Raw genomic sequence first — 13,728 nt, forward strand, 5'->3', positions numbered from 1 at the left:
AGCACCAGTGGAGGGCACTTTACTGAATTTTCTACTTTGGTCAAAGTAGAAAAGAGATATTTCACTTAGCTCCCTTGAAATAGTAAATAAAGAATAACCCAGATGCTTCTTTATAGTCACTTTACTGAAATTTTATTTTTCTTTGTTCTGCAACAGTGACTGAGCTTAAAAAGTATTGCTACATGTAATTGTGAAGTTTTATGTTCTCTTTATCTGTGTCCTCAATCCCTGTCTTGTACCCCCAGCAATTTGTTTTGTTGAAGTAAACTTTGAGGAAACATTGTCTGCTCCTCAGAAACATGGAGTTTAATGTCTATTGTGAAACCTGAAGAAGATGATGTGAGACTGTGCCTAACAGGGCATCCTGACCTCAGTAAACGGGTGAACTTTAGATTTGTTGTAAGTTTTCAGTGAATCCGATTCTGAAATTATAGTCGTATTTATTAGGTATCACATTTATCTCTATAAAAAAAAATCTGAATAGAGTTGGGCAAATAAGCTTACACATGTAATCCTAGCAGTGGGAAGCCAGAGGCAGGAGGATCCCTTGAGCTTAGGAGTTTGAGAGCAGCCTGAGCAAGAGAGAGGCTCCATCTCTACTAAAAATAGAAAAACTAGTCAGTCATTGTGGTGGTGCCTATAGTCCCAGCTACTCAGGAGGTTTGCTTGAACCCAGGATTTGAGGTTGCTGGGCACTAGGCTGATACCAAAGCACTCTCATGGAGTGTCTGGGTAACGGGGTGAGACGCTCTCAAAAAGAAAAAAAGCAAACCCTCCACCCCTCAAAAAAAACCCTAAAAAACAACTTTGGGGTTGTTTATGTTATCATTGTAGGGATAACTCCTAGAACATAGTTTTGATTGTCCACTCACGTATTTTCTCTAGAGGTGGCAGTTTTATTCGAGAAAAAACTACTAAAATTATTCCTAATTTTCAGTATTTCAACAAGCATAGTGGACATTATGCATTTATCTCCAATAAAAGTGCCAAGTTGCACAGATATTCCAAATTTCCTTTTAGCTGTAGTTAACTGTTGTGGTTATCATGCTAAGCAGATTGAAAACATTAATCTTTCAATTAATTGAAAACATTATTCTAACATTAGTCTTTGATCATTTAAAATTTAAAAAACAGTGAAAATGAATTAGTATTTAGTAGTTTTCATCAGGGGGGTCTGCAGGAGAGAAAAAAGAGTCCTTGATGTTCTTATTAGAGAACATACCAGAAGGTGGGATTGGTGTCTGCACATTGATTCTGGGTTTTCTGTAGTTTTCTTCAAGAGCTTCTATGTTATTTTGGTTTTCTTTGTTTCTGTGCCATTTCTTAGGGTCAAAACTTGAGGTAGACCATACCCATCTATTAGAGCACGTTTGGTAGCTATCAAAATGATTAAAGCCTTGACTTGGGATGCCAAAGTTAAGAGTTGTAAACTGTGATTTCAAAGTGGCCACACTTTTCTAGTGGTCTGGGTATAAAGTTTCATCTCTAAGGAGTTGGGACTGTTTATTCCTTGGTTTTATTTTGCATGCATTTGGTGAACCATCATCTGTCCACAGGCCTGCTATTGAGTTGGGAAGTTGAGTGGTTAATGACTGAGCTGTTTTAAATAGTTGGGCACTTAGTTAATTTGGAGATCCTTGTGTGTATCTTCTTTACAAATGAGGTCAGTGAGCACATGTCTGCTGACAGTTTTAAAAGTCTGCAGTGAAGTGGTTGTAGGCCTTTCCGTGGAGAGACTTTGTGTTTGGAATTTTTGGTTTATCCTAGTCTTGCAGAGTTCTGGTAACATTAAGGGCATAATTTGGGATATAGTGTTGAGAGAGGCATTTTGCAATAGATATTATTTTAAAACATGAAATGATTATTGGTGTTGGTTTACTTATTTTAACTTTTTTTTCATTATCTTTGAAATAGTGCGTTCTTGGAGGAAAATGGCAGTGGGGGGTGGGGGGGGTCAGGCCAGCTGCCAATCCCTGTTCTTCCTCTAACTTGATTTGTGGCATTTGGACCTCAGTTTCCTTAAGAAAAAAATTGAAGTGGGGAAAGATGAACTTCTAACAGCCTTTTCCATTTTAGTATCCTCTTGTTTCTGACTGTAGAATTGATGTTCACTGCTTCTGATGAGGGAGGAGCATGGGCTGGGAGGGATAGCTGTGAACAGTTTTAGTATTGAGACCATAATGAAAGGATTGTGTTTGGCTTTTATACATTTGAGTTCTTTGACAAACTTCACAATGGATTAGCAATTTATTTTTTATCCCACAGTATAAAATTATTTCTGTGGTACTTTGGCAGCACATATACTGAAGTTGGAACAATGTACAGAAGAGTAGTGTGGCCCCTGCACGAGGATGACACAGAAATTTGTGAAGCCTTCTATATCTAAAATAAATACAAGTATTTTTTAATCATTAGAAAAGCTTGCCTCCCTCCCTCCCTCCTCTTCCTCCTTTCCCTTCCCCCTTCCCTCCCCTCTCCTGTCCCTCCCTGCGTCCCTCTCTCTCTTCCTCTCTTATGTCTTTCTGTCTTTCTTAACGTTGGTAGAGAAATAGAAAAAAAGTCATTTCTAAGAAGTTGCCTTATGTGATGTGTCTTGAGACCAGGGGATAAGAGCTCAAATAAAATTGCACGGCTTTTCAGAATACTGTTTAGTTTCAAAGATACACACTTTAATTGCTTATTTTACTGTCTTGGGTTTTTCAGGTGACTCATTTGGAATATACGAGGGCTGTCCGGAAAGTATCCAGCAATATAATATGAAAAAATAGAGACATACATGGCTAGATGCTTACCAGACAGCTCTCATATGGATTTTAGAAGGTATCAGGAAATAAACTCTTATCTTTTGAGATTTTATTTGGAAAGTGTATATGAGGAAGAGTATGAGAGCCGCCTTGGAGTAACTGTGGTTAGAAGTCTCCCTGTGGTGTGTGTGAGCTATCTGCTTCTAGTGCTGTGAGCCTTAGTTTGCGTCTTCACTGCCACTCAGAATTACATTGGCATTCAGACTGTTCTGTCAGGTTCTTTCTTGCCAAACCATTGCTTGTACTCCTTGTAGTTATTCTTCCTGAGATGGCCTTCTACTCATGTCACTCTCTTATTTGGGGCTAATGAAGTCAAGTACACACTCATAACTGTGGGATTCAAGGTCCTTTGCAATGTGATTCCCAACCCACCTCTCTAGCTTTAATCTCTCACTCTTACGACGTGTCCTTTGCTTCTCACATGATTTCTGCTATGGTCTGAGTATGACTCCCCTTCCCCAATTCTCATGTTGGAAGTTGGAATCCTGACTACCCAGTGGATGATATTAGGAAGTGGGGCCTTTGGGAGGTGCTTAGGTCGTGAGAGCAGGGCCCTCATGAATAGGATTAGCGCCCTTCTGAAGAGAACCCAGAGAGAACCCTGGCCCTTCAGTCACGCGAGGTTACGGTGGGAAGACGACTGCCTATGAGGATGCAGGCCCTCCCCACACCCCAAACATGTCAGCATCTTGATCTTGGACTTCCAGGCCTCTGGAACTTGGAGGATTTAGAAGCCACCTGGTTTGTAGTATTTTGATATAGTGGTGGGAACACTCTTTCCCATGTTGTTACTTTTGCCTAGAATGCAGACACTTTCCTCTGCCACTCTATTAAAATTGGTTCTTTAATATATATTTAAAATATAGGATTTTTGTTGCAATCTTTATTTTTTCATAAAACCTGTCTACAAACAAATGAGTGTAATTATCTTTCCTTTGCTGTATGTAGCAACTGTTACTCATATAGCACAGATCATACACAGCCGCAGCTGCATTGTATTCTAATGTGAAATTTTCTCTCCTTTAAAATTTAGGTTTTTTAAGAGTGTGACTTGTACTCATCTTCTGTCTCTTGAAGTGCTGTATTCATTGAAAGTATTCAGTGCCTCTGTAAGAGACTGAGCTTGGGAATTGAAAAGTGATCAGGGAACCTGTTAAAAATTAATATAAAACAATTGGAGAGCAGCCGTATTTGACATGTCCACTGTCTAGTTGGTACTCAGGAGAAGACTGGCTCTCTGTCTCAAGTTCTGTCCATTTCTAGGGACTAAAATCAGGAGATAGAGATAAGGTGGTGGAGCATTATCTCCATAGAGGAGAAAAGTAACTGCCAGGTTTGATGTGGGATTCTCAGGATGTTTTATTTCTGTTACAATGACAAGTGTCCTAAGTGTATCTTTGTTTTATGGGTACTGCATTGTTCTTGTTAAGTATGACTCTCCAAATGTTCTAGCCTGAGTTCCCTTAAATTCAGGAGCCATCACATCACTTCATGAAAGAAAGCCACTGGCCTGGGATAGAGGGTCAGCTGGGCAGGTCTGAAGCCTGTACTCTGAATAACTGATCTTAAGGAAGAAACCGTTTAGGGAATGGTCCACTGTGTGTGGGTTTATCTTCTGTGGTGGAGAGTCCCAAGGCTTAATGGGATGATGGGTGTCTAAGGTGGGGGTTAAGGAAGAAGAGGATCTCATCTCCTTAAGGTGCTGGGGGAAGGAGGCAAGTGAACATTAACTTTGAGAATCCCTGTAAATGGTCTATATGATACTGGAGAAATTTATTTTCTAGGTGAAGTAGTGAGTTTGCTTGTAGATTAGGAAATTTGTAAGCCTGGCTCAAAGGTCAGAGAGTAGCAAACCAGGTCTTCATACAGTCTCATTTATAGTGAATCGTCATGACATTCTTACAGTTCTTCTTGGTTTCCTGGAGGAGAGAGGATTCCAACACACCACTTCCCCTTCCTAAATGCTGTGTTTACTTATTTTCCTTAATTTTTGGTGGTTGGGCCATTGTCAGGGCTGGAAGCAGCTTTTTAACATACATATGAAAATATTCTCTTTTAAGTGAGCTTGTCAATAGTTCAGATTTTACTCTTCTGAAATCGAGATATAACTAAATCAATATCACAAAAATGACTAAAAACAACAGAATATTTTACTTTATCTTGTCAGGAATATTTTTTCTAGAAAGTGGGATTGTGTATCACTGGCTATCACCTACTTTTTGACTGTCCGCTCTCCATCACAGAATCCTACAAGATGTTAATGGTCTATTCTTTATACAGGTATAGGAAAAAAATGATGCTAACTCCTTATCAACAGGATGCATACGTGGAGTTAATTTTTCTAGAAGTAGTGTGTATGTATGGTCCTTTGTGTGTAGGTTTTTGATGGTCTTCTATGATCAGTAACAGAAGTTTATAAGCTAGTTAACTGTTGTATGTAATAATGTGGATCTGAAGAATTTTTTTTGGTATCTCTAACAGACCTAACTGGAAATTGGAGTAGGTCTGTAGTCTCTCATTAGCACAATGTTATGGTTAACTTATCCAACCAGCCCAGTTTAAATCCTGGTGAATAGTTAACTGGATTGCTAAATCTTTCGTAAGTTTTCATCTTTTAGTAAAATTTTTATACACTCCAAAGAACAAATTTTAAGGATCTCAACGCAAATTGGGACTTGTTTTTATTTTTAACCCAGTGAAGGTAGCTGTTAGAGATTTTATGGTTTTTTACCTTACTGAAGCAGCAACTTAGAAATATTGCAAATCTATGTGTTTTATTTTTTAAAAATATGTGTTATATTTTGTCAATCATAAAGAATGTTGGAAGTGAATTTGTAAGGGCTATATGAATCCATAATGTTCAAAGTTGGATGTTATTAATGTTCCATACATTTCTAGTATGAAAAACTGTTTACAGATTCAAGATTCAGATTTTTTTCTCGCTTAAGAGTAGTTGTGGCTGTTTTATTTTTATTTATTTATTTATTTTAAATAAAAGCAGGTATTTCAAAAAAATTGTTATGGGCCATTATGGATAGTGTGAGGTCAATTCCATTGTTACTTGCTCTTTGGAAGACTAAAATATAGGGTTGGGGGGGTGGAGGTTGATATACAAGAAGCTGAACTCAGGGTAGGGCCTTCTAGGGTTCCTTCAGAAGATATCCTAAATATTATATTAATTGGCGTTGTTGGACTAACAGCCTTTCTTTTAAAATGCTAATGATTCATTACAATTTCCATAATTTGTAGTGAAGATGCACTTGTAATTTCCTTGTTTGACTATGAGAAAGTGGAGTAATGAATGGATTCAGATCCCACTGTTGGTGTTGACTGTGTGGGGCAGAATTTAGGCCTCGTGACCAGCACTCTTCCACTACTGTGGCCTCTTTTTGGCTCCTGTGCACATAGAAACATTGGCCTTTGATTGGTGTGGGGACTTAGAGCTGCTTTAAGGGACCGAGGAACTTTTAATAACCTGGGTGCAGCTGGGGTACTACTGGGTGCCAGAGTTTCAAAGTTAAAGTTTTCCTGCTTCACTTTTTTCTGAACCCATCAAAACACGTGCTGCAGTTCTTGAAGCTATCAGAATTAACTTTACAAGTGTAAGCTCTTGCCTCTCCTAAATAAATCTTAAATAAAGAATTTCTTTGTGAACTATTAAGTAGCATAAACTTGCATTGTTTTAGCTTCTTTAGTTAAATTTACCATAACAATATTTAGGACCTACTGTAGGGAAGAAAGAGAGGAAAAATAGAAATGGCTGAGTTCTTACCTTTTATTTTCCTCTGTTTCTAGTTCAAGGTTATGAAACTTGGAGTTTAATGTGTTATAATATCAAATCTCTGTTTACATTTTTATTTAATAAAATAAAACTGTAGTTTTGGTGTACATTTTCTTAATGATTATAATGATTTTGAGCATCTTTTCATGTGCTTATTGGCTATTTATGTAAGTACATGTCTTTTTAATATCTTATGTAAAGAAATGGAAAATGCGTACACATAAAAGCACTTTGCTGCATACCAAGATGTTATAATTAAGGAAAAGCACTTGTATGATTGAGTTATGTGCTGAACTAGCTGCTTTTTTTCATGGAATTCCTTTTTTTTTCTTTTTTTTTGAGACAGAGCCTCAAGCCCTTGGTAGAGTGCTATAGAGTCACAGCTCACAGCAACCTCAAACTCTTGGGCTTAAGCGATTCTCTTGGCCTCAGCCTCCCAGATAGCTGGGACTACAAGCATCCACCACAATGCCCGGCTTTTTTTTTTTTTTTTTGGTTGTAGTTGTCATTGTTTGGCAGGCCTGGTTGGTTGGATTCGAACCCACCAACTCTGGTGTGGCTGGTGCCTTAGCCTCTTGAGCTATAGTCACCACCCTGGAATCCCATTTTTATTTGAAACAGTGAGAAACTGCTCTTTTAGACTTGAACATTTGCCAGACATTTTTTCAAATGATGAAATGAGCCTGTCACTTAAAGGAAAACAACTGATAGATGTTTATTAATATAGAAATTTTAACGTTCAAAAGAAAATTAGAATTTTACAACACTTGTGTCTGCCATTGGGAGCTTGACAGCTTCCTATTACTTTAAATGCTTTTCTGGGGAGATGGGTGATAATGCTAACATGTGATTTTTTTTTTTTTTTTTTTAACTTTAGTGGAGAGTCTGTATAGTATCAGTGAACCAATATTTTCTAACCACACAGTGGCATAAATACAAAGTACAACATCACAGGATTGACCAATGGATTTTAATTCTAACAGTGCAAAAAATTCAGTGATGTGGTTTTAGATTCCATATTGCAACTAACTTTTCCTTTATTTTATTTTTTTGAGACAGATTCTCTCTCTGTTGCCTAGGCTAGAGTGCCGTGGTGTTATCCTAGCTCACAGCAACCTCCAAGTCCTGGGTTCAAGCGATCCTCCTATCTTACCATCCTGAGTAGCTGGGACTACAGGTGCTGGCCACACCACCCAGCTAATTTTATTTGTAGTAGAAGCGGAATCTCTTGTTTAGGCTGGTCTCAAACATAATGCTTGGCTAATTGGAAAAGATTAAGCATGTGTTCAATGAAGTGGTACTCCATTCTAAAGATACAGTTATGGAGTGTTTGCTTACTATTGATCCTTTTTTTTTTTTTTTTTGTAGAGACAGAGTCTCACTGTACCCCCCTCGGGTAGAGTGCCGTGGTGTCACACAGCTCACAGCAACCTCTAACTCTTGGGCTTAAGCGATTCTCTTGCCTCAGCCTCCGGAGCAGCTGGGACTACAGGCGCCTGCCACAACGCCTGGCTATTTTTTTGTTGCAGTTTGGCCGGGGCTGGGTTTGAACCCGCCACCCTTGGCATATGGGGCCGGCGCCCTACTCACTGAGCCACAGGCGCCGCCCTATTGATCCTTTTTTTAATGTGTAAGTGGGAGTATATAAATAAGCTACTGAGGTTGCATGTTTAGTTTGAGTAGGTCTGTGATGGTGTGGACATAATAAATTCTTGGCTCATGTGGTTAGTTCTCATCAAGAAAGTCTTCCTAAAACAATGACATTTCAGGTCCTGTTTAAGTGAAGAGAGAACACTGGATTGAGGGTGTTCCAAACATAATTATTTCCTTACAACCCTTGTACTTACATTCTCCATGGAATTCATCATCAAGAGCTATAATAATGTTTGTCTGTCTCCTCCAATAGAGAATAAACTCACATATAGTGTCCTATTTAAATGTGTTCCAGGCAGGACGAGAATGACTCAAGTGTGGGAAATGCAGAGAAAACAGATGCAGAAGAGCTATGAGACCTTAAAAAAAGTAGCCCTTGATTCTGATAAAGAGATGATATGTTAGCTCACTTACCAGCTGGTTCTGCAGCACTCATTGATTAACCTAGGTAGCTAGAATCATTATTTATTCAACAATGTTTATCGAGTGGCTACTTTGCACTAGGTACTCTTTTGGTCATGAGGGGTGATAGAGCAGGAGAGCCCCCCTCCCAAAAAAATGTTCTAGAGGCTAACACGGAATACTTACTAAAATTTGATGAAAAAATGGACATAGGAAGAACTCTCAGTTGTTTAGTTGCAGTTAGATGAGATGATTGGGCGCAGAAGGCAACGTGGGAAGGCAGGTGATGAGGTGTAGAGTTGCAGTATGGGCTGCAGTTCAGGGGAACTCGGGGAAGAGTTGAGGATGTTTTTGTAGTTAATAACTGTAAGGTCATTTAAAGGAGTCCCAAGGAGAGGTTGGCCAGTGCTGAATTGGGAAGAAAAGATGAATTGAGCAGCAATAAACAAGAATTGACTAAAATTTGATGTTTTTGGAGCCCGATGTGCTGGTGAGAAGGATGTTGTAAAATGATGATTGAGGTCTATACTCAGCCACTGGGTTTATGAAGGGAGGAGTTTGAGATGTAGGAAAGGGGGAAAGAGTAACATTAGCAGAGAACGACTATGTTCTCTGGTATGTAGTCTTTTCTGTTCTGGAAAAAAAGGTGTTAATTCTAAAACTTGACTATTTCCCCGTCGGAATGAAAATAGGGGAAAGAAAGATGTGACTGGGAATAAAGAAAAGATAGTGGTTTCATTTCAGCTCTGAGGGTGGGAGTTGTGATGAGGGGCCCTGAGGGCTGTAGTGATGATGATGTAGTCGCGAAGTTCAGGAGGAACTTGAGTGCCCCTTTACTTGAATGGCCGGCCTGTTTTAGGATGTATTGATTTTTTAAAAACATTGTAATTTTGAAGAGTCTTAGTTCTTACAGTAGGTGCTTCTTAAACTCTAATGAAGTGTATGAATCACCTGGGATTTGTTATAATGCAGCTCCTGATTGATCCGTCTGGGCAGGACCTGAGGTCAGCTTTACCACTGAGCTCTGCGGTGCTGCCAGAGCCGCAGTTTCCATGGTGCACAATTCTCCTTAGTCTCCTAAGAGGAATTTTAAAAATAACCCCAGAGAGTTTTGTTGATGGCCTTCAGGTAGACTGTGAGTAGCCAGCAGGGCTAATGTCACGTTCTAAAACTCCAGGGTGCTTTATTGAACAGATTCCTGGACTTAAATGCCAGAGATTTGATTTGAGGTTTAGAAAAAGGTCCAGAAAACCTTAGGGTATAACCAATACTCCAGATAGTTCTGCAGTGTTGGGATTTTGATTGGAACTGCAGGAAAACTATATTATCTTAGGGGGGATTGGAATATTGACACTATTGAGTATTCTTTTCCAGGAGTATGACATGGCTCTCAGTGGAGTTTTTCTTCAGTTAGGACCTACAACTTTTTAAGTTTAGTCACATGTATTTTATGTTATATTGTAAATTGATTAACCTTTTCAGCAATGTAAAAAAAAAAAGCTTGTTTTGACTAACCTGATTTTGGGGGAAGATCATATGCCTTTGGGCATGTGTGCTTATCACTTAGGCCTAGGAACCAAAGATAAAAGGGTTTTGCAGTCTGGTATATTTTTAATGAATTAGTTCTCACAAATGTAGGTAAGTCAGATCAGTAGAGAAAAACATTTAAGTTATAAAAGTTAGAATTAACCAGAAACATGTAAGGTTTTTGTTGAAAGAAACCCAGAGTTGTCCGCTTTTCTTTTGTATCCGTGAGAAACCTGACATAACAGTTTCAAAGATGGGTCAAGTAATTTTTAGACTATGTTAATAATTTTAGAAATATTAACATCTACAGAGCGTCACCAATGGAGAAAATAACAGATTTTTCTTAGCTTCCTTTCTATAGAATAAAAATAATTTTTCTCTGAAGGCAGTTTGTTCTTAGGAAAACTATGACCATGTTCTTTCATAGGAATGACTTGTTTCTTACAGTAGTTTACAAGTGTATCACTTCCGATGGGAAGTTCCAGTGGATACCTGGAATTCTCTGACTCAATTTCATCGTGATTATCATTAACCAAAAAGTGCACATAACTATTATGTTATATTCTCATATAAACCTATATATCCTAAATATCCACAGCTGCATGAGAGAAGTATGGTCTGGGCGTTGAAGCTTTTAAGACAAAGATTGTGAGTTTTCTTTTTTTTAAAATGGGACTTGTTCTGGGTGAAATTTTAAATGTCTTACATACTGTGCTGACACAGATAAAATACCATGATAACATTATCAAATTATTTTATGTTGACATGTTTTGATAGAGGTTTCTAGTTTGTCTAGAGAATTTTATCCTCCATTAATAACTTTAATGTGCTTAACATTTCTGAAGTAGACAGGGCAACATTTGTGCTGATAAGGAATCTGACATTAGCAAAGGGCAGGTATCCTTAGAAGGCAGTTACATAGACAGTTTATGTTTTATATACAGATACTCTTTTATCTATAAAACACACACACATCACACGTGACCAGAATTTGGGAAGATTTCTGTTTGTTGTATATTTCAATACAGATACTAAAAATAAACTTTTTGATGGCATATTTCTTTCAGAATCTGATGAAAGTTATAGAGACCCTTTCCCTAGGAAAATTTGCACACAAATCCCGCATGTGGTTCCAGTGGCTACAAAGACTTTATGTAAATACCCTTGCCTTCTAGTCTTTGATTCCGCATAATGTTTATGATTTTAAAATGGTATTTAATATTTTACATTTTAGGGCGGTGCCTCAGTGAGTAGGGCACTGGCCCCATATTCAAGGGTGGTGGGTTCAAACCCGGCCGTGGTCAAACAGCAACGAAAAATCGCTGGGCATTGTGGTGGGTGCCTATAGCCCCAGCTACTTGGGAGGCTGAGGCAAGAGAATTGCCTAGGCCCAAGAGCTGGAGGTTGCTGTGAGCTGTGAGGCCACGGCACTGTACCAAGGGCGACAAAGTGAGACTCTGTCTCTAAAAAATAAATAAATAAATCCTAAAATTATCTTAAAAAAATTTTTTTTTTTTTACATTTTAGTTACTTAGATATTTTTCATATTGGTATAGCTATTGATAATCAGCATGAATATATAGGAAAGTAAACATGTATAAAGAATTTGTTTCTACGTTGTGGCGGGCGCCTGTAGTCCCAGCTGCTCGGGAGGCTGAGGCAAGAGAATCACGTAAGCCCAAGAGTTAGAGGTTGCTGTGAGCAGTGTGACGCCACGGCACTCTACCCGAGGGCGGTACAGTGAGACTCTGTCTCTACAAAAAAAAAAAAAAAAAAAAAAAAGAATTTGTTTCTAACCCATGTATAGGTACTTGGTGGAGATTCTGGTCCTGATTCAAATGTGTGTATATATGAAAGAATTTTATGTATAAGTTTTATCTTAATTTGGCCATTCTATCAAAAGTGCATAAAATATTTGTGAGACTGTGTCTAGACTTATCTCCGAGTGTGAGAAGAATCTGGCCAGCTCTTTCCTGCCGATGTGCTGTGGTTATGCTGGTCTGCCATTATGAATGGGCTGCAGGTGTGCCAAGATGTTTTCCTCTTGGCCCTCAAAGTGTCTGGCAGCTCAGTTTGAAAGCACACTTCTTCATCGACACAGTACACAGTTTGGAAAACAACAATAATACTGGATGGTTTTCCATTAATAGGATACTTACAGATTTAGTTGATGGATGTTAAGGACAAGGAATGACGGAGGTTGGTGAGAAGGGTCTGCTATATTCTGACAGGCCTAATAGGGAAACAAACTTGAGTTCTCTTTGAAAGGGAGAAGCAGGGCAAACCAGTACTCTTCAGTTGGAAAGTCTTTGTCTTTTGAAACGTTGTAGAGCATGCTTTTCTTTGTGTTTACACAGAATGTGTTAGTACATATCTGTTTTCTGAGCCAAGGTTTTGGTATAAGGCCTTGAAGTAATAGTGGCTCTCTGGTGGCACTCGTTCTGTGCTGAGACTTTTCTCTGTAGTCCTCTCCTCCCTCCTGAAGTAATTACAGAAGGCGCTGTGTTTACTTGGCATACTTGAGATTGTTACACAAAGTGCGGGCATGAGCACCGACATGTCAGGGCGAGTGCAGTGATAGAGGATACTGTCAGGAAGAGATAATATATCCCATGCAGTGCACTCGGTGTGTTCTGTGACTTAAAAAAAATGTTTATCCTTATTTGGGTTGGACAACATGAAAGTACTGTTTCCTAACCTCCTCATGTACATTCGGTAATACACTTTAGTGGCTTTTTGGCTAGCCTTAGACCATGATGTATAATTTGAATTGTACTTCAGTGAACCTAGATACTGAAATAGAGTTGTGTGTGCTTGTTTAGTGTCAGCGTAGCTTAATTTCCAGGTGTTCAAAAAAATGGGCTTTTCATTTTGCCTTCTATGATCATTTCATGTTAATATTTTAAAATAGAAGGGTTTAAACTATAGCTGTCTTCAAAACATTGAAAGGAGCCATTTTTATTTAATAAAACTAGAATTTGTATTACAGAGTAAGCACCAAAAATTAAAACATCAAGCTCATATGTTAATTGCTTTAGATTGTATGTAAGTAGCTAAACGTAATATTGCTTTTAAGGTTCCTAATGTAATAATACCTTTAAAGGTTACACATACCAAAGTATCTAAAGAAGTAGTATTGGAATATATCTAAATTTATTAAAAACAAATTATATCATGTAAAGAAGTTTTTGGAGGATGAGTATATTTTAAAAGTTTAGCAAACCTTTTCTTTCAGTGTGTTTCAAAATAGTCCCTTTTTTTAATGAAGTTTTTTTCTCACTCCACTTAATAGCAATTTTCTTTTTTTTTTTTTTCCTCTGTAGAGACAGAGTCCCACTTTATGGCCCTCTGCAGAGTGCCGTGGCCTCACACAGCTCACAGCAACCTCCAACTCCTGGGCCCAAGCGATTCTCTTGCCCCAGCCTTCCGAGTAGCTGGGACCACAGGCGCCCGCCACAACGCCCAGCCACCTTTTGGTTGCAGTTTGGCCGGGGCCGGGCCTAGAACCCGCCACCCTCGGTATATGGGGCCGGCGCCCTACCAACTGAGCCACAGGCGCCG

General features: G+C 38.7%; 1 protein-coding gene and 1 non-coding gene across 4 annotated transcripts in view; both read left to right on the forward strand.

Moving 5' to 3' along the window:
- BMP2K (BMP2 inducible kinase) overlaps positions 1–13,728 on the forward strand; it is a 145,151-nt gene that overhangs the window by 6,912 nt on the left and 124,511 nt on the right. The gene's annotated exons all lie outside the window — the stretch shown is intronic.
- Positions 2,284–2,386, forward strand: LOC128592680 (U6 spliceosomal RNA). The gene has a single exon (XR_008381972.1). It is a non-coding gene; the product is annotated as a U6 spliceosomal RNA (small nuclear RNA).

This window comes from Nycticebus coucang, chromosome 1 (assembly GCF_027406575.1).
Source record: "Nycticebus coucang isolate mNycCou1 chromosome 1, mNycCou1.pri, whole genome shotgun sequence".
NCBI lineage: Eukaryota > Metazoa > Chordata > Mammalia > Primates > Lorisidae > Nycticebus > Nycticebus coucang.